Here is a 17902-nt window from a genome sequence, read left to right as displayed (position 1 = left end):
TAAAAACAGCTCCTTCTCCCTGTCATTGTGGATTTTATCTGGGTTCTCCAGTTGCCTCCCACCTTCCAAATACATGCCAGTAGGTGGATTGACTAAAGCCCTATTCAAACGGGTTTAAATTTAAATGGAGTCCTGTGGTAATTTTCTTATTTTACAAGTGCTACTCTGTGATTTTATTTCTGTCCAGATGATGTTTTGCTCCATCCAAAATTACAGACCAAATGAATTACCCACTTTTTTTGTTTTTTTTGCCAAACTTGATTTGTGAGCTTGAAACCTGATTTTCTATACAGATGTTGCCTCGCCTTGGGAAAAAAAAAAAAACATATTTAACTCCTACAACTTGCTCAGAGTGCGTGCACCAGTGACCCTGACACAGATATTAAACACTTCCTGAATTGTGAAATATAAAATATATTTATAAAATATAAAAGGGATGCTTTCTGATACTTTGTGATTATCAACTGTGTTCTCAAATTGTTGCTGGAACCTTGGTTCAACGAAAACTGAAATAAGCACCAGTGTCTCATCTCTAATCAAGCTCCTCTTCATCCACTTGTTCGCCATGTTGTGAGTATGACCATGTGACACAAACATCCAAGTTGATAGAAAATACAATTTGCTAGAAACTCACTGCTCCTGTCTCCATTTTATTGCTGTCCAGATGTGAGTTTTATCACTGAGGAGATGTGTAAAAAATTTATTACAGATGTTCCCCTGATAAACTAATCCAATCCGAATATGGCTTAATATAAATCGCACCTATGTGAATGAGTGTGTGAATGTGTGTGCATGGCACCCTGCCTCACACCCTGTATTCCCAGAATAAGCTCCAGATCCTTTGCAAACCTGAACAAGATAAAACACTTACTGAAAGTCAGTGAATGAGTGAGTGAGTGAAAGAATGTTAGATCTTTCTTTCGCCATTGCTTTAGGTGGTGGTGTTACACCTGCAACTGCTAAAACACAATTCTCTAAATTATATCCCACAGTTCTTGCCTCCAAATCGTTAAAGCCAAATTAACAAACACAATTTATCAAAATGCACATTTAAGATTTGAGATTCTAGGACCAGGTAAAAGTGTTGCGTGTACACTGTTAGAGCTAGTCGTTGTGTTTTGCACTTTTAAATGCTAAGGCAGCAAATGCACAGTTTGAAAGAAAGGGCTTGTTCCCAGCTGCCGAAACCCGAGATCGAACCAGGGACCTTTAGATCTTCAGTCTAACGCTCTCCCAACTGAGCTATTTCGGCACAGGCAATGCGGCGACACCGCTTGTTTGCGCGTGCATTTTCACATTTGCCGCGCCTGTAAAAGGAGACGACAACAACCGACTTGCACTGTTCAACTCTTGTCCAGCGGCGTCCCCTGGTGCTCATTAGTAGTTAGTACAGCCATAGGCAAACTCCACCGCATGCGCACTTGCACTCAGTCTTCCCTGACTTTTCACTTCAAACTTTGCACATTTGGCTGGCCTTTTGTTTCATTTTAAATCTCTCCTCAAAGCTAGGAACATCAAAACACTTTTGCTAAATCAGCTAAGCATTAACACTGTCAGCCATTTAAGCCCAAAAGCCAGCCAAGCTTCTATCTAGCCAAACAAACCACTGACACACACATTTACAAACAACATATTTTTTCAATGCAAACAAATACTCCATTCCACCAACACTGATCAGTAATATACACACTTTGCTAAACCTTTCATTGCCGCATTTTCAGGACATTTCAGGGAAAGTCGGCCTTCCTGTGTGGTCTTAAACCAATCACCCGTGGACAGGAGGAAATGTCATCAACACAAAACATCACTCTGGTCAGTCTAAACCGCTAAAACACAATTCTCTAAATTATATCCCACAATTCTTGCCTCCAAATCCTTAAAGACAAATTTACCAACACAATTCATCAAAATGCATCTAGCAAGCCACTGAATCAAAACATATTAACACAATTCAAATAAAAGTCGAACAAATCGTAAATAAATACGTTTAAAAATAAATTAGGGAAACTGCCAAAAGCATAAATAGATCAACAGAAATGTGGGAGAAAGTCATGTAAAAGAAAAAAATGGAGAGGAGAAAGATAAAATCAGATTATTAAGAGAAAACATGGAAGCACACTTAAGATTTGAGATTCTAGGACCAGGTAAAAGTGTCGTGTGTACACATGTACATTGTTAAAGCTAGTCATTGTGTTTGGCACTTTTAAATACTGAGGTAGCAAATGCACAGCGTTTTTGCACAACAACCCTCGGGTTGTTGGTCCAGCGCCGGCCTCTGGTGGTGATTCGTAGGTAGCGCAGCTGTCTTCGCACATGCGCATTTGCACTCAGGGTTCCTTGGACACTGAATTAAAATCTTGGTCGGAATCGTTGGTCTACTCGTTTGTTTAATTTTAAGTCTCTTCTCATAAATCTGAGCAAATGTTACGCGATGTCGGGCTTCCCGTGTAGTCTTAAAGCAATTGGCATTACACATTATGAATAAATAAATGTATTTAATAAACACAAGTCGAATGCATTATGAATAAATACATTTTTAAATGAATAAAGAAAGAAAACTGCACAACGCAGAAAAAGGTAAACATGCACGTTGGATCAAGTCATACAAAAGATATTGAGAGGGGTATAAGACAAACACCAACACAATCATAAGATTTGAGGTTCTAGGACAAGGTAAAAGTGTTATGTGTACACATGTACATTGTTACAGGGAGTTGCTGTGTTTTGCGGTTTTAAATACTGAGGTTGAAAGTACAGAATATTAATGAAAAAGATAGTTTTGGCCGCAGTTGCCGAAACCCGGGATCGAACCAGGGACCTTTAGATCTTCAGTCTAACGCTCTCCCAACTGAGCTATTTCGGCACAGGCAACGCGCGGACACGGTTTGTTTGCGTGTGCATTTTCAATTTGCCGCGCCTGTAAAAGGAGACGACAACAACTGACTTGTACTGTTCAACTCTTGTCCAGCGGCGTCCCCTGGTGCTAATTAGTAGCTAGTACAGCCATAGGCAAACTCCGCCGCATGCGCACTTGCACTCAGTCTTCCCTGACTTTTCACTTCAAACTTTGCACATTTCTCTGGCCTTTTGTTTCGTTTTAAATCTCTCCTCAAAGCTAGCAACATCAAAACACTTTTGCTAAATCAGCTAAGCATTAACACTGTCAGCCATTTCAGCCCAAAAGCCAGCTAAGCTTCTATATAGCCAAACAAAGTACTGACACACACATTTACAAACAACATATTTCCATCAATGCAAACAAATACTCAATTCCACCAACACTGATCAGTAATATACACACTTTGCTAAACCTTTCATTCGTGGACACGAGGAAATGTCATCAACACAAAACGTCACTCAGGTCAGTCTAAACTGATAAAACACAATTCTCTAAATTATATCCCACAATTCTTGCCTCCAAATCCTTAAAGACAAATTTACCCACACAATTCATCAAAATGCATCTAGCAAGCCAGTGAATCAAAACATATTAACACAATTCAAATAAAAGTCGAATGTATCGTAAATAAATACGTTTATAAATAAATTAACAAAACTACACAAAGCTAAAATAGATCAACAGAAATGTGGGAGAAAGTCATGTAAAAGAAAAAAATGGAGAGGAGAAAGATAAAATCAGATTATTAAGAGAAAACATGGAAGCACACTTAAGATTTGAGATTCTAGGACCAGGTAAAAGTGTCGCGTGTACACATGTACATTGTTAGAGCTAGTCGTTGTGTTTTGCACTTTTAAAATGCACCTAGCAGTAAAGGATAAAGATAAAAAGAAGAAAGTCATGTAAAAAAAAAAATTTAGAAGCGTGGAAGATAAAAATGGGAACACAAATATGATTTGACTTTCTAGGGCAAGGTAGTTTTGTAAAAAAAAAAAAAAAGAATACATTCATTAGAGACAGAGTAAAAACAGCTCCTTCTCCCTGTCATTGTGGATTTTATCTGGGTTCTCCAGTTGCCTCCCACCTTCCAAATACATGCCAGTAGGTGGATTGACTAAAGCCCTATTCAAACGGGTTTAAATTTAAATGGAGTCCTGTGGTAATTTTCTTATTTTACAAGTGCTACTCTGTGATTTTATTTCTGTCCAGATGATGTTTTGCTCCATCCAAAATTACAGACCAAATGAATTACCCACTTTTTTTTTTTTTTGCCAAACTTGATTTGTGAGCTTGAAACCTGATTTTCTATACAGATGTTGCCTCGCCTTGGGAAAAAAAAAAACATATTTAACTCCTACAACTTGCTCAGAGTGCGTGCACCAGTGACCCTGACACAGATATTAAACACTTCCTGAATTGTGAAATATAAAATATATTTATAAAATATAAAAGGGATGCTTTCTGATACTTTGAGATTATGAACTGTGTTCTCAAATTGTTGCTGGAACCTTGGTTCAACGAAAACTGAAATAAGCACCAGTGTCTCATCTCTAATCAAGCTCCTCTTCATCCACTTGTTCGCCATGTTGTGAGTATGACCATGTGACACAAACATCCAAGTTGATAGAAAATACAATTTGCTAGAAACTCACTGCTCCTGTGTCCATTTTATTGCTGTCCAGATGTGTTTTATCACTGAGGAGATGTGTAAAAAATTTATTACAGATGTTCCCCTGATAAACTAATCCAATCCGAATATGGCTTAATATAAATCGCACCTATGTGAATGAGTGTGTGAATGTGTGTGCATGGCACCCTGCCTCACACCCTGTATTCCCAGAATAAGCTCCAGATCCTTTGCAAACCTGAACAAGATAAGACACTTACTGAAAGTGAGTGAATGAGTGAGTGAGTGAAAGAATGTTAGATCCTTCTTTCGCCATTGCTTTATGTGGTGGTGTTACACCTGCAACTGCTAAAACACAATTCTCTAAATTATATCCCACAGTTCTTGCCTCCAAATCGTTAAAGCCAAATTAACAAACACAATTCATCAAAATGCACACTTAAGATTTAAGATTCTAGGACCAGGTAAAAGTGTTGCGTGTACACTGTTAGAGCTAGTCGTTGTGTTTTGCACTTTTAAATGCTGAGGCAGCAAATGCACAGCTTGAAAGAAAGGGCTTGTTCCCAGCTGCCGAAACCCGGGATCGAACCAGGGACCTTTAGATCTTCAGTCTAACGCTCTCCCAACTGAGCTATTTCGGCACAGGCAATGCGGCCCCACCGTTTGTTTGCCGCGCCTGTAAAAGGAGATGAAAAGAACCGACTTGTACTGTTCAACTCTTGTCCAGTGGCGTCCCCTGGTGCTAATTAGTAGCTAGTACAGCCATAGGCAAACTCCGCCGCATGCGCACTTGCACTCAGTCTTCCCTGACTTTTCACTTCAAACTTTGCACATTTCTCTGGCCTTTTGTTTCATTTTAAATCTCTCCTCAAAGCTAGCAACATCAAAACACTTTTGCTAAATCAGCTAAGCATTAACACTGTCAGCCATTTCAGCCCAAAAGCCAGCCAAGCGTCTAGCCAAACAAACCACTGACACACACATTTACAAACAATACATTTTTTCAATGTAAACAAATACTCAATTCCACCAACACTGATCAGTAATATACACACTTTGGTAAACCTTTCCCTGCCGCATTTGCAGGACATTTCAGGGAAAGTCGGCCTTCCTGTGTGGTCTTAAACCAATCACCCGTGGACACGAGGAAATGTCATCAACACAAAACGTCACTCAGGTCAGTCTAAACCGCTAAAACACAATTCTCTAAATTATATCCCACAATTCTTGCCTCCAAATCCTTAAACACAAATTTACCAACACAATTCATCAAAATGCATCTAGCAAGCCATTGAATCAAAACATATTAACACAATTCAAATAAAAATTGAATGAATCGTAAATAAATACGTTTAAAAATAAATTAGGGAAACTGCCAAAAGCATAAATAGATCAACAGAAATGTGGGAGAAAGTCATGTAAAAGAAAAAAATGGAGAGGAGAAAGATAAAATCAGATTATTAAGAGAAAATATGGAAGCACACTTAAGATTTGAGATTCTAGGACCAGGTAAAAGTGTCGTGTGTACACATGTACATTGTTAAAGGTAGTCATTGTGTTTGGCACTTTTAAATACTGAGGTAGCAAATGCACAGCGTTTTTGCACAACAACCCTCGGGTTGTTGGTCCAGCGCCGGCCTCTGGTGGTGATTCGTAGGTAGCGCAGCTGTCTTCGCACATGCGCATTTGCACTCAGGGTTCCTTGAACACTGAATTAAAATCTTGGTCGGAAACGTTGGTCTACCTATTTGTTTAATTTTAAGTCTCTTCTCATAAATCTGAGCAAATTTTACGTGATGTGGGGCTTCCCGTGTAGTCTTAAAGCAATTGGCATTACACATTATGAATAAATAAATGTATTTAATAAACACAAGTCGAATGCATTATGAATAAATACATTTCTAAATGAATAAAGAAAGAAAACTGCACAACGGAGAAACAGGTAAACATGCACGTTGGATAAAGTCATACAAAAGATATTGAGAGGAGTATAAGACAAACACCAACACAATCATAAGATTTGAGGTTCTAGGACAAGGTAAAAGTGTTATGTGTACACATGTACATTGTTACAGGGAGTTGCTGTGTTTTGCGGTTTTAAATACTGAGGTTGAAAGTACAGAATATTAATGAAAAAGATAGTTTTGGCCGCAGTTGCCGAAACCCGGGATCGAACCAGGGACCTTTAGATCTTCAGTCTAACGCTCTCCCAACTGAGCTATTTCGGCACAGGCAACGCGCGGACACGGTTTGTTTGCGCGTGCACTTTCAATTTGCCGCGCCTGTAAAAGGAGACGACAAGAACTGACTTGTACTGTTCAACTCTTGTCCAGCGGCGTCCCCTGGTGCTCATTAGTAGCTAGTACAGCCATAGGCAAACTCCGCCGCATGCGCACTTGCACTCAGTCTTCCCTGACTTTTCACTTCAAACTTTGCACATTTGGCTGGCCTTTTGTTTCATTTTAAATCTCTCCTCAAAGCTAGCAACATCAAAACACTTTTGCTAAATCAGCTCAGCATTAACACTGTCAGCCATTTCAGCCCAAAAGCCAGCTAAGCTTCTATATAGCCAAACAAACCACTGACACACACATTTACAAACAATACATTTTTTCAATGTAAACAAATACTCAATTCCACCCACACTGATCAGTAATATACACACTTTGCTAAACCTTTCACTGCCGCATTTGCAGGACATTTCAGGGAAAGTCGGCCTTCCTGTGTGGTCTTAAACCAATCACCCGTGGACAGGAAGAAATGTCATCAACACAAAACGTCACTCCGGTCAGTCTAAACTGATAAAACACAATTCTCTAAATTATATCCCACAATTCTTGCCTCCAAATCCTTAAACACAAATTTACCAACACAATTCATCAAAATGCATCTAGTAAGCCATTGAATCAAAACATATTAACACAATTCAAATAAAAGTCGAACGAATCGTAAATAAATACGTTTAAAAATAAATTAGGGAAACTGCCAAAAGCATAAATAGATCAACAGAAATGTGGGAGAAAGTCATGTAAAAGAAAAAAATGGAGAGGAGAAAGATAAAATCAGATTATTAAGAGAAAATATGGAAGCACACTTAAGATTTGAGATTCTAGGACCAGGTAAAAGTGTCGTGTGTACACATGTACATTGTTAAAGGTAGTCATTGTGTTTGGCACTTTTAAATACTGAGGTAGCAAATGCACAGCGTTTTTGCACAACAACCCTCGGGTTGTTGGTCCAGCGCCGGCCTCTGGTGGTGATTCGTAGGTAGCGCAGCTGTCTTCGCACATGCGCATTTGCACTCAGGGTTCCTTGGACACTGAATTAAAATCTTGGTCGGAAACGTTGGTCTACCTATTTGTTTAATTTTAAGTCTCTTCTCATAAATCTGAGCAAATGTTACGCGATGTCGGGCTTCCCGTGTAGTCTTAAAGCAATCGGCATTACACATTATGAATAAATAAATGTATTTAATAAACACAAGTCGAATGCATTATGAATAAATACATTTATGAATGAATAAAGAAAGAAAACTGCACAACGCAGAAAAAGGTAAGCATGCACGTTGGATAAAGTCATACAAAAGATATTGAGAGGAGAATAATACAAACACAGACAAGGTAAAAGTGTTATGTGTACACATGTACATTGTTACAGGGAGTTGCTGTGTTTTGCGGTTTTAAATACTGAGGTTGAAAGTACAGAATATTAAAGAAAAAGATAGTTTTGGACGCAGCTGCCGAAACCCGGGATTGAAACAGGGACCTTTAGATCTTCAGTCTAACGCTCTCCCAACTGAGCTATTTCGGCACAGGCCATGCGGCGACACCGTTTGTTTGCGTGTGCATTTTCAATTTGCCGCGCCTGTAAAAGGAGACGACAACAACCGACTTGTACTGTTCAACTCTTGTCCAGCGGCGTCCCCTGGTGCTAATTAGTAGCTAGTACAGCCATAGGCAAACTCCGCCGCATGCGCACTTGCACTCAGTCTTCCCTGACTTTTCACTTCAAACTTTGCACATTTGGCTGGCCTTTTGTTTCATTTTAAATCTCTCCTCAAAGCTAGCAACATCAAAACACTTTTGCTAAATCAGCTCAGCATTAACACTGTCAGCCATTTAAGCCCAAAAGCCAGCCAAGCTTCTATATAGCCAAACAAACCACTGACACACACATTTACAAACAACATATTTCCATCAATGCAAACAAATACTCAATTCCACCAACACTGATCAGTAATATACACACTTTGCTAAACCTTTCATTCGTGGACACGAGGAAATGTCATCAACACAAAACGTCACTCAGGTCAGTCTAAACCGCTAAAACACAATTCTCTAAATTATATCCCACAATTCTTGCCTCCAAATCCTTAAAGACAAATTTACCCACACAATTCATCAAAATGCATCTAGCAAGCCAATGAATCAAAACATATTAACACAATTCAAATAAAAGTCGAATGTATCGTAAATAAATACGTTTATAAATAAATTAACAAAACTACACAAAGCTAAAATAGATCAACAGAAATGTGGGAGAAAGTCATGTAAAAGAAAAAAATGGAGAGGAGAAAGATAAAATCAGATTATTAAGAGAAAACATGGAAGCACACTTAAGATTTGAGATTCTAGGACCAGGTAAAAGTGTCGTGTGTACACATGTACATTGTTAGAGCTAGTCGTTGTGTTTGGCACTTTTAAAATGCACCTAGCAGTAAAGGATAAAGATAAAAAGGAGAAAGTCATGTAAAAAAAAAAATTTAGAAGCGTGGAAGATAAAAATGGGAACACAAATATGATTTGACTTTCTAGGGCAAGGTAGTTTTGTAAAAAAAAAAAAAAAAGAATACATTCATTAGAGACAGAGTAAAAACAGCTCCTTCTCCCTGTCATTGTGGATTTTATCTGGGTTCTCCAGTTGCCTCCCACCTTCCAAATACATGCCAGTAGGTGGATTGACTAAAGCCCTATTCAAACGGGTTTAAATTTAAATGGAGTCCTGTGGTAATTTTCTTATTTTACAAGTGCTACTCTGTGATTTTATTTCTGTCCAGATGATGTTTTGCTCCATCCAAAATTACAGACCAAATGAATTACCCACTTTTTTTGTTTTTTTTTGCCAAACTTGATTTGTGAGCTTGAAACCTGATTTTCTATACAGATGTTGCCTCGCCTTGGGAAAAAAAAAAAAAAAACATATTTAACTCCTACAACTTGCTCAGAGTGCGTGCACCAGTGACCCTGACACAGATATTAAACACTTCCTGAATTGTGAAATATAAAATATATTTATAAAATATAAAAGGGATGCTTTCTGATACTTTGTGATTATCAACTGTGTTCTCAAATTGTTGCTGGAACCTTGGTTCAACGAAAACTGAAATAAGCACCAGTGTCTGATCTCTAATCAAGCTCCTCTTCATCCACTTGTTCGCCATGTTGTGAGTATGACCATGTGACACAAACATCCAAGTTGATAGAAAATACAATTTGCTAGAAACTCACTGCTCCTGTGTCCATTTTATTGCTGTCCAGATGTGAGTTTTATCACTGAGGAGATGTGTAAAAAATTTATTACAGATGTTCCCCTGATAAACTAATCCAATCCGAATATGGCTTAATATAAATCGCACCTATGTGAATGAGTGTGTGAATGTGTGTGCATGGCACCCTGCCTCACACCCTGTATTCCCAGAATAAGCTCCAGATCCTTTGCAAACCTGAACAAGATAAGACACTTACTGAAAGTGAGTGAATGAGTGAGTGAGTGAAAGAATGTTAGATCCTTCTTTCGCCATTGCTTTAGGTGGTGGTGTTACACCTGCAACTGCTAGAACACAATTCTCTAAATTATATCCCACAGTTCTTGCCTCCAAATCGTTAAAGCCAAATTAACAAACACAATTCATCAAAATGCACACTTAAGATTTAAGATTCTAGGACCAGGTAAAAGTGTTGTGTGTACACTGTTAGAGCTAGTCGTTGTGTTTTGCACTTTTAAATGCTGAGGCAGCAAAAGCACAGCTTGAAAGAAAGGGCTTGTTCCCAGCTGCCGAAACCCGGGATCGAACCAGGGACCTTTAGATCTTCAGTCTAACGCTCTCCCAACTGAGCTATTTCGGCACAGGCAATGCGGCGACACCCTTTGTTTGTGCGTGCATTTTCAATTTGCCGCGCCTGTAAAAGGAGATGACAAGAACCGACTTGTACTGTTCAACTCTTGTCCAGCGGCGTCCCCTGGTGCTAATTAGTAGCTAGTACAGCCATAGGCAAACTCCGCCGCATGCGCACTTGCACTCAGTCTTCCCTGACTTTTCACTTCAAACTTTGCACATTTGGCTGGCCTTTTGTTTCATTTTAAATCTCTCCTCAAAGCTAGCAACATCAAAACACTTTTGCTAAATCAGCTCAGCATTAACACTGTCAGCCATTTCAGCCCAAAAGCCAGCTAAGCTTCTATATAGCCAAACAAACCACTGACACACACATTTACAAACAACATATTTCCATCAATGCAAACAAATACTCAATTCCACCAACACTGATCAGTAATATACACACTTTGCTAAACCTTTCATTGCCGCATTTGCAGGACATTTCAGGGAAAGTCGGCCTTCCTGTGTGGTCTTAAACCAATCACCCGTGGACAGGAGGAAATGTCATCAACACAAAACGTCACTCAGGTCAGTCTAAACCGCTAAAACACAATTCTCTAAATTATATCCCACAATTCTTGCCTCCAAATCCTTAAGCACAAATTTACCAACACAATTCATCAAAATGCATCTAGCAACCCATTGAATCAAAACATATTAACACAATTCAAATAAAAGTCGAATGTATCGTAAATAAATACATTTATGAATAAATTAAGAAAACTGCACAAAGCTAAAATAGATCAACAGAAATGTCGGAGAAAATCATGTAAAAGAAACAAAATGGAGAGGAGAAAGATAAAATCAGATTATTAAGAGAAAACATGGAAGCACACTTAAGATTTGAGATTCTAGGACCAGGTAAAAGTGTCGTGTGTACACATGTACATTGTTAAAGGTAGTCATTGTGTTTGGCACTTTTAAATACTGAGGTAGCAAATGCACAGCGTTTTTGCACAACAACCCTCGGGTTGTTGGTCCAGCGCTGGCCTCTGGTGGTGATTCGTAGGTAGCGCAGCTGTCTTCGCACATGCGCATTTGCACTCAGGGTTCCTTGGACACTGAATTAAAATCTTGGTCGGAAACGTTGGTCTACCTATTTGTTTAATTTTAAGTCTCTTCTCATAAATCTGAGCAAATGTTACGCGATGTCGGGCTTCCCGTGTAGTCTTAAAGCAATCGGCATTACACATTATGAATAAATAAATGTATTTAATAAACACAAGTCGAATGCATTATGAATAAATACATTTATGAATGAATAAAGAAAGAAAACTGCACAACGCAGAAAAAGGTAAGCATGCACGTTGGATAAAGTCATACAAAAGATATTGAGAGGAGAATAATACAAACACAGACAAGGTAAAAGTGTTATGTGTACACATGTACATTGTTACAGGGAGTTGCTGTGTTTTGCGGTTTTAAATACTGAGGTTGAAAGTACAGAATATTAAAGAAAAAGATAGTTTTGGACACAGCTGCCAAAACCCAGGATTGAACCAGGGACCTTTAGATCTTCAGTCTAACGCTCTCCCAACTGAGCTATTTCGGCACAGGCCATGCGGCGACACCGTTTGTTTGCGCGTGCATTTTCAATTTGCCGCGCCTGTAAAAGGAGACGACAACAACCGACTTGTACTGTTCAACTCTTGTCCAGCGGCGTCCCCTGGTGCTAATTAGTAGCTAGTACAGCCATAGGCAAACTCCGCCGCATGCGCACTTGCACTCAGTCTTCCCTGACTTTTCACTTCAAACTTTGCACATTTGGCTGGCCTTTTGTTTCATTTTAAATCTCTCCTCAAAGCTAGCAACATCAAAACACTTTTGCTAAATCAGCTAAGCATTAACACTGTCAGCCATTTCAGCCCAAAAGCCAGCCAAGCTTCTATATAGCCAAACAAAGTACTGACACACACATTTACAAACAACATATTTTTTCAGTGCAAACAAATACTCAATTCCACCAACACTGATCAGTAATATAAACACTTTGCTAAACCTTTCATTGCCGCATTTGCAGGACATTTCAGGGAAAGTCGGCCTTCCTGTGTGGTCTTAAACCAATCACCCGTGGACAGGAGGAAATGTCATCAACACAAAACGTCACTCCGGTCAGTCTAAACCGCTAAAACACAATTCTCTAAATTATATCCCACAATTCTTGCCTCCAAATCCTTAAACACAAATTTACCCACACAATTCATCAAAATGCATCTAGCAAGCCATTGAATCAAAACATATTAACTCAATTCAAATTTACATTTACATTTACATTTATGGCATTTGGCAGACGCCCTTATCCAGAGCGACTTACAATAGTGCTTTGAAGTCTATCAAAAATACATTCTGATATTGGCTCGCTAGGTCACAAACTAGGAATACCATCAGTCCAAAAACTCTGTTGGGGAGGTGATTTTTTTTTTTTTTTTTTTTTTTTTTGTGAAAGTGCTAATTTAAGTATTTTATGAAGAGGTAAGTCTTTAGACGTCGTTTGAAGACTGCCAGTGACTCAGCTGTTCGGACATCTAGGGGACGTTCATTCCACCACCTTGGTGCCAGAACAGAGAAGAGTCTCGATGCATGCCTTCCTTGTACCCGGAGAGATGGTCGGACCAGTCGAGCAGTGCTAGAGGATCGGAGGGAGCGTGGTGGCGCTCGAGGTGTGATAAGTGCTTTGAGATAAGTGGGTGCTGGTCCGTTTTTGGCTTTGTAGGCGAGCATCAGTGTTTTAAATCTGATGCGGGCAGCTACAGGAAGCCAGTGGAGGGAGCGCAGCAATGGGGAGGTGTGGGAAAATTTAGGAAGGTTGAAAACCAATCGTGCAGCTGCATTCTGGATCAGTTGCAGAGGACGGATGGCGCTCAGAGGCAGACCTGCCAGGAGTGAGTTGCAGTAGTCCAGTCTTGAAATGACAGGGGACTGAACAAGCACCTGTGTGGCCTGTGAGGAAAGAAATGGATGAATTCTTCTGATGTTATAAAGGAGAAATCGACATGAGCGTGTTAGATTAGCAATGTGAGAGGAGAAGGACAGTTGATTGTCCATGGTTACCCCAAGGTTGCGTGCGGTAACCGAAGGCGAGATCAGAGAATTGTCTAGGGAAATTGCAAGATCCTGAGATGGGGATGAATCACCTGGGATGAACAGCAGTTCAGTTTTGGTGGGATTACGTTTCAGCTGGTGAGTTGTCATCCATGATGAGATGTCAGCCAGACAAGCTGATATCCGAGCAGAAACATGAGAGTCTGGGGGAGGGAAGGAGAGGATGATTTGAGTGTCATCTGCATAGCAGTGGTATGAAAACCCACGTGAGGATATGACCGCACCAAGAGATCGAGTATAGAGGGAGAACAGGAGAGGACCAAGTACTGAGCCTTGTGGAACACCAGTGGAGAGTCTGCGAGGAGCAGATGTGGATCCCCTCCATGTCACCTGATATGACCGATCTTCCAGGTAGGAAGCAAACCATTGCCATGCTGTACCACGAATTCCTAGGCTCATGAGGGTGGATAGGAGAGTCTTGTGGTTCACCGTGTCAAACGCTGCTGAAAGGTCAAGGAGGATGAGAACTGAAGACAGTTTGGCTGATCTAGCGGCATGTAGCTTCTCAGTGACGGCCAAAAGGGCAGTCTCTGTGGAGTGTGCCGGTTTGAAGCCAGACTGATTGGGATCTTGGAGGTTGTTCTGTGAGAGATAGCAAGACAGCTGATTATAGACAGTCCGTTCAAGGGTTTTAGAAAGAAAAGAGAGAAGTGATACCGGTCGGTAGTTGCTGATGACAGAGGTCGAATGAATCATAAATAAATACATTTATAAATAAATTAAGAAAAATGCACAAAGCTAAAATAGGTCAACAGAAATGTTAGAGAAAGTCATGTAAAAGAAAAAAATTGAGAGGAGAAAGATAAAATCAGATTATTAAGAGAAAACAAGGAAGCACACTTAAGATTTGAGATTCTAGGACCAGGTAAAAGTGTTGCGTGTACACGTGTACACTGTTAGAGCTAGTCGTTGTGTTTTGCACTTTTAAATACTGAGGTAGCAAATGCACAGTTTTAAACAAAGGGCTTGTTCCTAGCTGCCGAAACCCGGGATCGAACCAGGGACCTTTAGATCTTCAGTCTAACGCTCTCCCAACTGAGCTATTTCGGCAGAGGCAATGCGGGGACACCGTTTGTTTGTGGGGGCACTTTAAATTTGCCACGCCTGTAAAAGGAGACGACAACAACCGACTTGTACTGTTCAACTCTTGTCCAGCGGCGTCCCCTGGTGCTAATTAGTAGCTAGTACAGCCATAGGCAAACTCCGCCGCATGCACACTTGCACTCAGTCTTCCCTGACTTTTCAATTCAAACTTTGCACATTTGGCTGGCCTTTTGTTTCATTTTAAATCTCTCCTCAAAGCTAGCAACATCAAAACACTTTTGCTAAATCAGCTAAGCATTAACACTGTCAGCCATTTCAGCTCAAAAGCCAGCTAAGCTTCTATATAGCCAAACAAACCACTGACACACACATTTACAAACAACATATTTCCATCAATGCAAACAAATACTCAATTCCACCAACACTGATCAGTAATATACACACTTTGCTAAACCTTTCATTGCCGCATTTGCAGGACATTTCAGGGAAAGTCGGCCTTCCTGTGTGGTCTTAAACCAATCACCCGTGGACAGGAGGAAATGTCATCAACACAAAACCTCACTCCGGTCAGTCTAAACCGCTAAAACACAATTCTCTAAATTATATCCCACAATTCTTGCCTCCAAATCCTTAAAGACAAATTTACCAACACAATTCATCAAAATGCATCTAGCAAGCCATTGAATCAAAACATATTAACACAATTCAAATAAAAATCGAATGAATCGTAAATAAATACGTTTAAAAATAAATTAGGGAAACTGCACAAAGCATAAATAGATAAACAGAAATGTGGGAGAAAGTCATGTAAAAGAAAAAAATGGAGAGGAGAAAGATAAGATGAGATTATTAATAGAAAATATGGAAGCACACTTAAGATTTGAGATTCTAGGACCAGGTAAAAGTGTCGTGTGTACACATGTACATTGTTAAAGGCAGTCATTGTGTTTGGCACTTTTAAATACTGAGGTAGCAAATGCACAGCGTTTTTGCACAACAACCCTCGGGTTGTTGGTCCAGCGCCGGCCTCTGGTGGTGATTCGTAGGTAGCGCAGCTGTCTTCGCACATGCGCATTTGCACTCAGGGTTCCTTGGACACTGAATTAAAATTTTGGTCGGAAACGTTGGTCTACCTATTTGTTTAATTTTAAGTCTCTTCTCATAAATCTGAGCAAATGTTACGCGATGTCGGGCTTCCCGTGTAGTCTTAAAGCAATTGGCATTACACATTATGAATAAATAAATGTATTTAATAAACACAAGTCGAATGCATTATGAATAAATACATTTTTAAATGAATAAAGAAAGAAAACTGCACAACGCAGAAAAAGGTAAACATGCACGTTGGATCAAGTCATACAAAAGATATTGAGAGGGGTATAAGACAAACACCAACACAATCATAAGATTTGAGGTTCTAGGACAAGGTAAAAGTGTTATGTGTACACATGTACATTGTTACAGGGAGTTGCTGTGTTTTGCGGTTTTAAATACTGAGGTTGAAAGTACAGAATATTAATGAAAAAGATAGTTTTGGCCGCAGTTGCCAAAACCCGGGATTGAACCAGGAACCTTTAGATCTTCAGTCTAACGCTCTCCCAACTGAGCTATTTCGGCACAGGCAACGCGCGGACACGGTTTGTTTGCGCGTGCATTTTCAATTTGCCGCGCCTGTAAAAGGAGACGACAACAACCGACTTGTACTGTTCAACTCTTGTCCAGCGGCGTCCCCTGGTGCTAATTAGTAGCTAGTACAGCCATAGGCAAACTCCGCCGCATGCGCACTTGCACTCAGTCTTCCCTGACTTTTCAATTCAAACTTTGCACATTTCTCTGGCCTTTTGTTTCATTTTAAATCTCTCCTCAAAGCTAGCAACATCAAAACACTTTTGCTAAATCAGCTCAGCATTAACACTGTCAGCCATTTCAGCCCAAAAGCCAGCTAAGCTTCTATATAGCCAAACAAACCACTGACACACACATTTACAAACAACATATTTCCATCAATGCAAACAAATACTCAATTCCACCAACACTGATCAGTAATATACACACTTTGCTAAACCTTTCATTGCCGCATTTGCAGGACATTTCAGGGAAAGTCGGCCTTCCTGTGTGGTCTTAAACCAATCACCCGTGGACAGGAGGAAATGTCATCAACACAAAACGTCACTCAGGTCAGTCTAAACCGCTAAAACACAATTCTCTAAATTATATCCCACAATTCTTGCCTCCAAATCCTTAAAGACAAATTTACCCACACAATTCATCAAAATGCATCTAGCAAGCCAATGAATCAAAACATATTAACACAATTCAAATAAAAGTCGAATGTATCGTAAATAAATACGTTTATAAATAAATTAAGAAAACTACACAAAGCTAAAATAGATCAACAGAAATGTGGGAGAAAGTCATGTAAAAGAAAAAAATGGAGAGGAGAAAGATAAAATCAGATTATTAAGAGAAAACATGGAAGCACACTTAAGATTTGAGATTCTAGGACCAGGTAAAAGTGTCGTGTGTACACATGTACATTGTTAGAGCTAGTCGTTGTGTTTTGCACTTTTAAAATGCACCTAGCAGTAAAGGATAAAGATAAAAAGAAGAAAGTCATGTAAAAAAAAAAAAAATTTAGAAGCGTGGAAGATAAAAATGGGAACACAAATATGATTTGACTTTCTAGGGCAAGGTAGTTTTGTAAAAAAAAAAAAAGAATACATTCATTAGAGACAGAGTAAAAACAGCTCCTTCTTCCTGTCATTGTGGATTTTATCTGGGTTCTCCAGTTGCCTCCCACCTTCCAAATACATGCCAGTAGGTGGATTGACTAAAGCCCTATTCAAACGGGTTTAAATTTAAATGGAGTCCTGTGGTAATTTTCTTATTTTACAAGTGCTACTCTGTGATTTTATTTCTGTCCAGATGATGTTTTGCTCCATCCAAAATTACAGACCAAATGAATTACCCACTTTTTTTTTTTTTTGCCAAACTTGATTTGTGAGCTTGAAACCTGATTTTCTATACAGATGTTGCCTCGCCTTGGGAAAAAAAAAAAAACATATTTAACTCC

At 39.5% G+C, this 17902-nt stretch overlaps 9 non-coding genes across 9 annotated transcripts; all 9 read right to left on the bottom strand.

Annotated features, from left to right (window-relative positions):
• Nucleotides 1–1179: 1179 nt before the first annotated feature.
• On the bottom strand, nt 1180–1252 carry trnaf-gaa (transfer RNA phenylalanine (anticodon GAA)). Its single transcript has one exon. It is a non-coding gene; the product is annotated as a tRNA-Phe (tRNA).
• A 1538-nt stretch (nt 1253–2790) lies between these two features.
• Nucleotides 2791–2863, bottom strand: trnaf-gaa (transfer RNA phenylalanine (anticodon GAA)). Its single transcript has one exon. It is a non-coding gene; the product is annotated as a tRNA-Phe (tRNA).
• A 2231-nt stretch (nt 2864–5094) lies between these two features.
• Nucleotides 5095–5167, bottom strand: trnaf-gaa (transfer RNA phenylalanine (anticodon GAA)). Its single transcript has one exon. It is a non-coding gene; the product is annotated as a tRNA-Phe (tRNA).
• Nucleotides 5168–6681: 1514 nt separating this feature from the next.
• Nucleotides 6682–6754, bottom strand: trnaf-gaa (transfer RNA phenylalanine (anticodon GAA)). The gene has a single exon. It is a non-coding gene; the product is annotated as a tRNA-Phe (tRNA).
• A 1509-nt stretch (nt 6755–8263) lies between these two features.
• On the bottom strand, nt 8264–8336 carry trnaf-gaa (transfer RNA phenylalanine (anticodon GAA)). The gene has a single exon. It is a non-coding gene; the product is annotated as a tRNA-Phe (tRNA).
• A 2242-nt stretch (nt 8337–10578) lies between these two features.
• trnaf-gaa (transfer RNA phenylalanine (anticodon GAA)) lies at nt 10579–10651 on the bottom strand. Its single transcript has one exon. It is a non-coding gene; the product is annotated as a tRNA-Phe (tRNA).
• Nucleotides 10652–12162: 1511 nt separating this feature from the next.
• Nucleotides 12163–12235, bottom strand: trnaf-gaa (transfer RNA phenylalanine (anticodon GAA)). The gene has a single exon. It is a non-coding gene; the product is annotated as a tRNA-Phe (tRNA).
• A 2527-nt stretch (nt 12236–14762) lies between these two features.
• trnaf-gaa (transfer RNA phenylalanine (anticodon GAA)) lies at nt 14763–14835 on the bottom strand. Its single transcript has one exon. It is a non-coding gene; the product is annotated as a tRNA-Phe (tRNA).
• Nucleotides 14836–16373: 1538 nt separating this feature from the next.
• trnaf-gaa (transfer RNA phenylalanine (anticodon GAA)) lies at nt 16374–16446 on the bottom strand. Its single transcript has one exon. It is a non-coding gene; the product is annotated as a tRNA-Phe (tRNA).
• Between the last annotated feature and the right edge of the window lie 1456 nt (nt 16447–17902).

The sequence above is a fragment of the Pangasianodon hypophthalmus genome, chromosome 2 (assembly GCF_027358585.1).
Source record: "Pangasianodon hypophthalmus isolate fPanHyp1 chromosome 2, fPanHyp1.pri, whole genome shotgun sequence".
Lineage (NCBI taxonomy): Eukaryota > Metazoa > Chordata > Actinopteri > Siluriformes > Pangasiidae > Pangasianodon > Pangasianodon hypophthalmus.
Note: the sequence above shows the minus strand (reverse complement) of the source record. Positions and strands in the feature narration are given on the sequence as shown.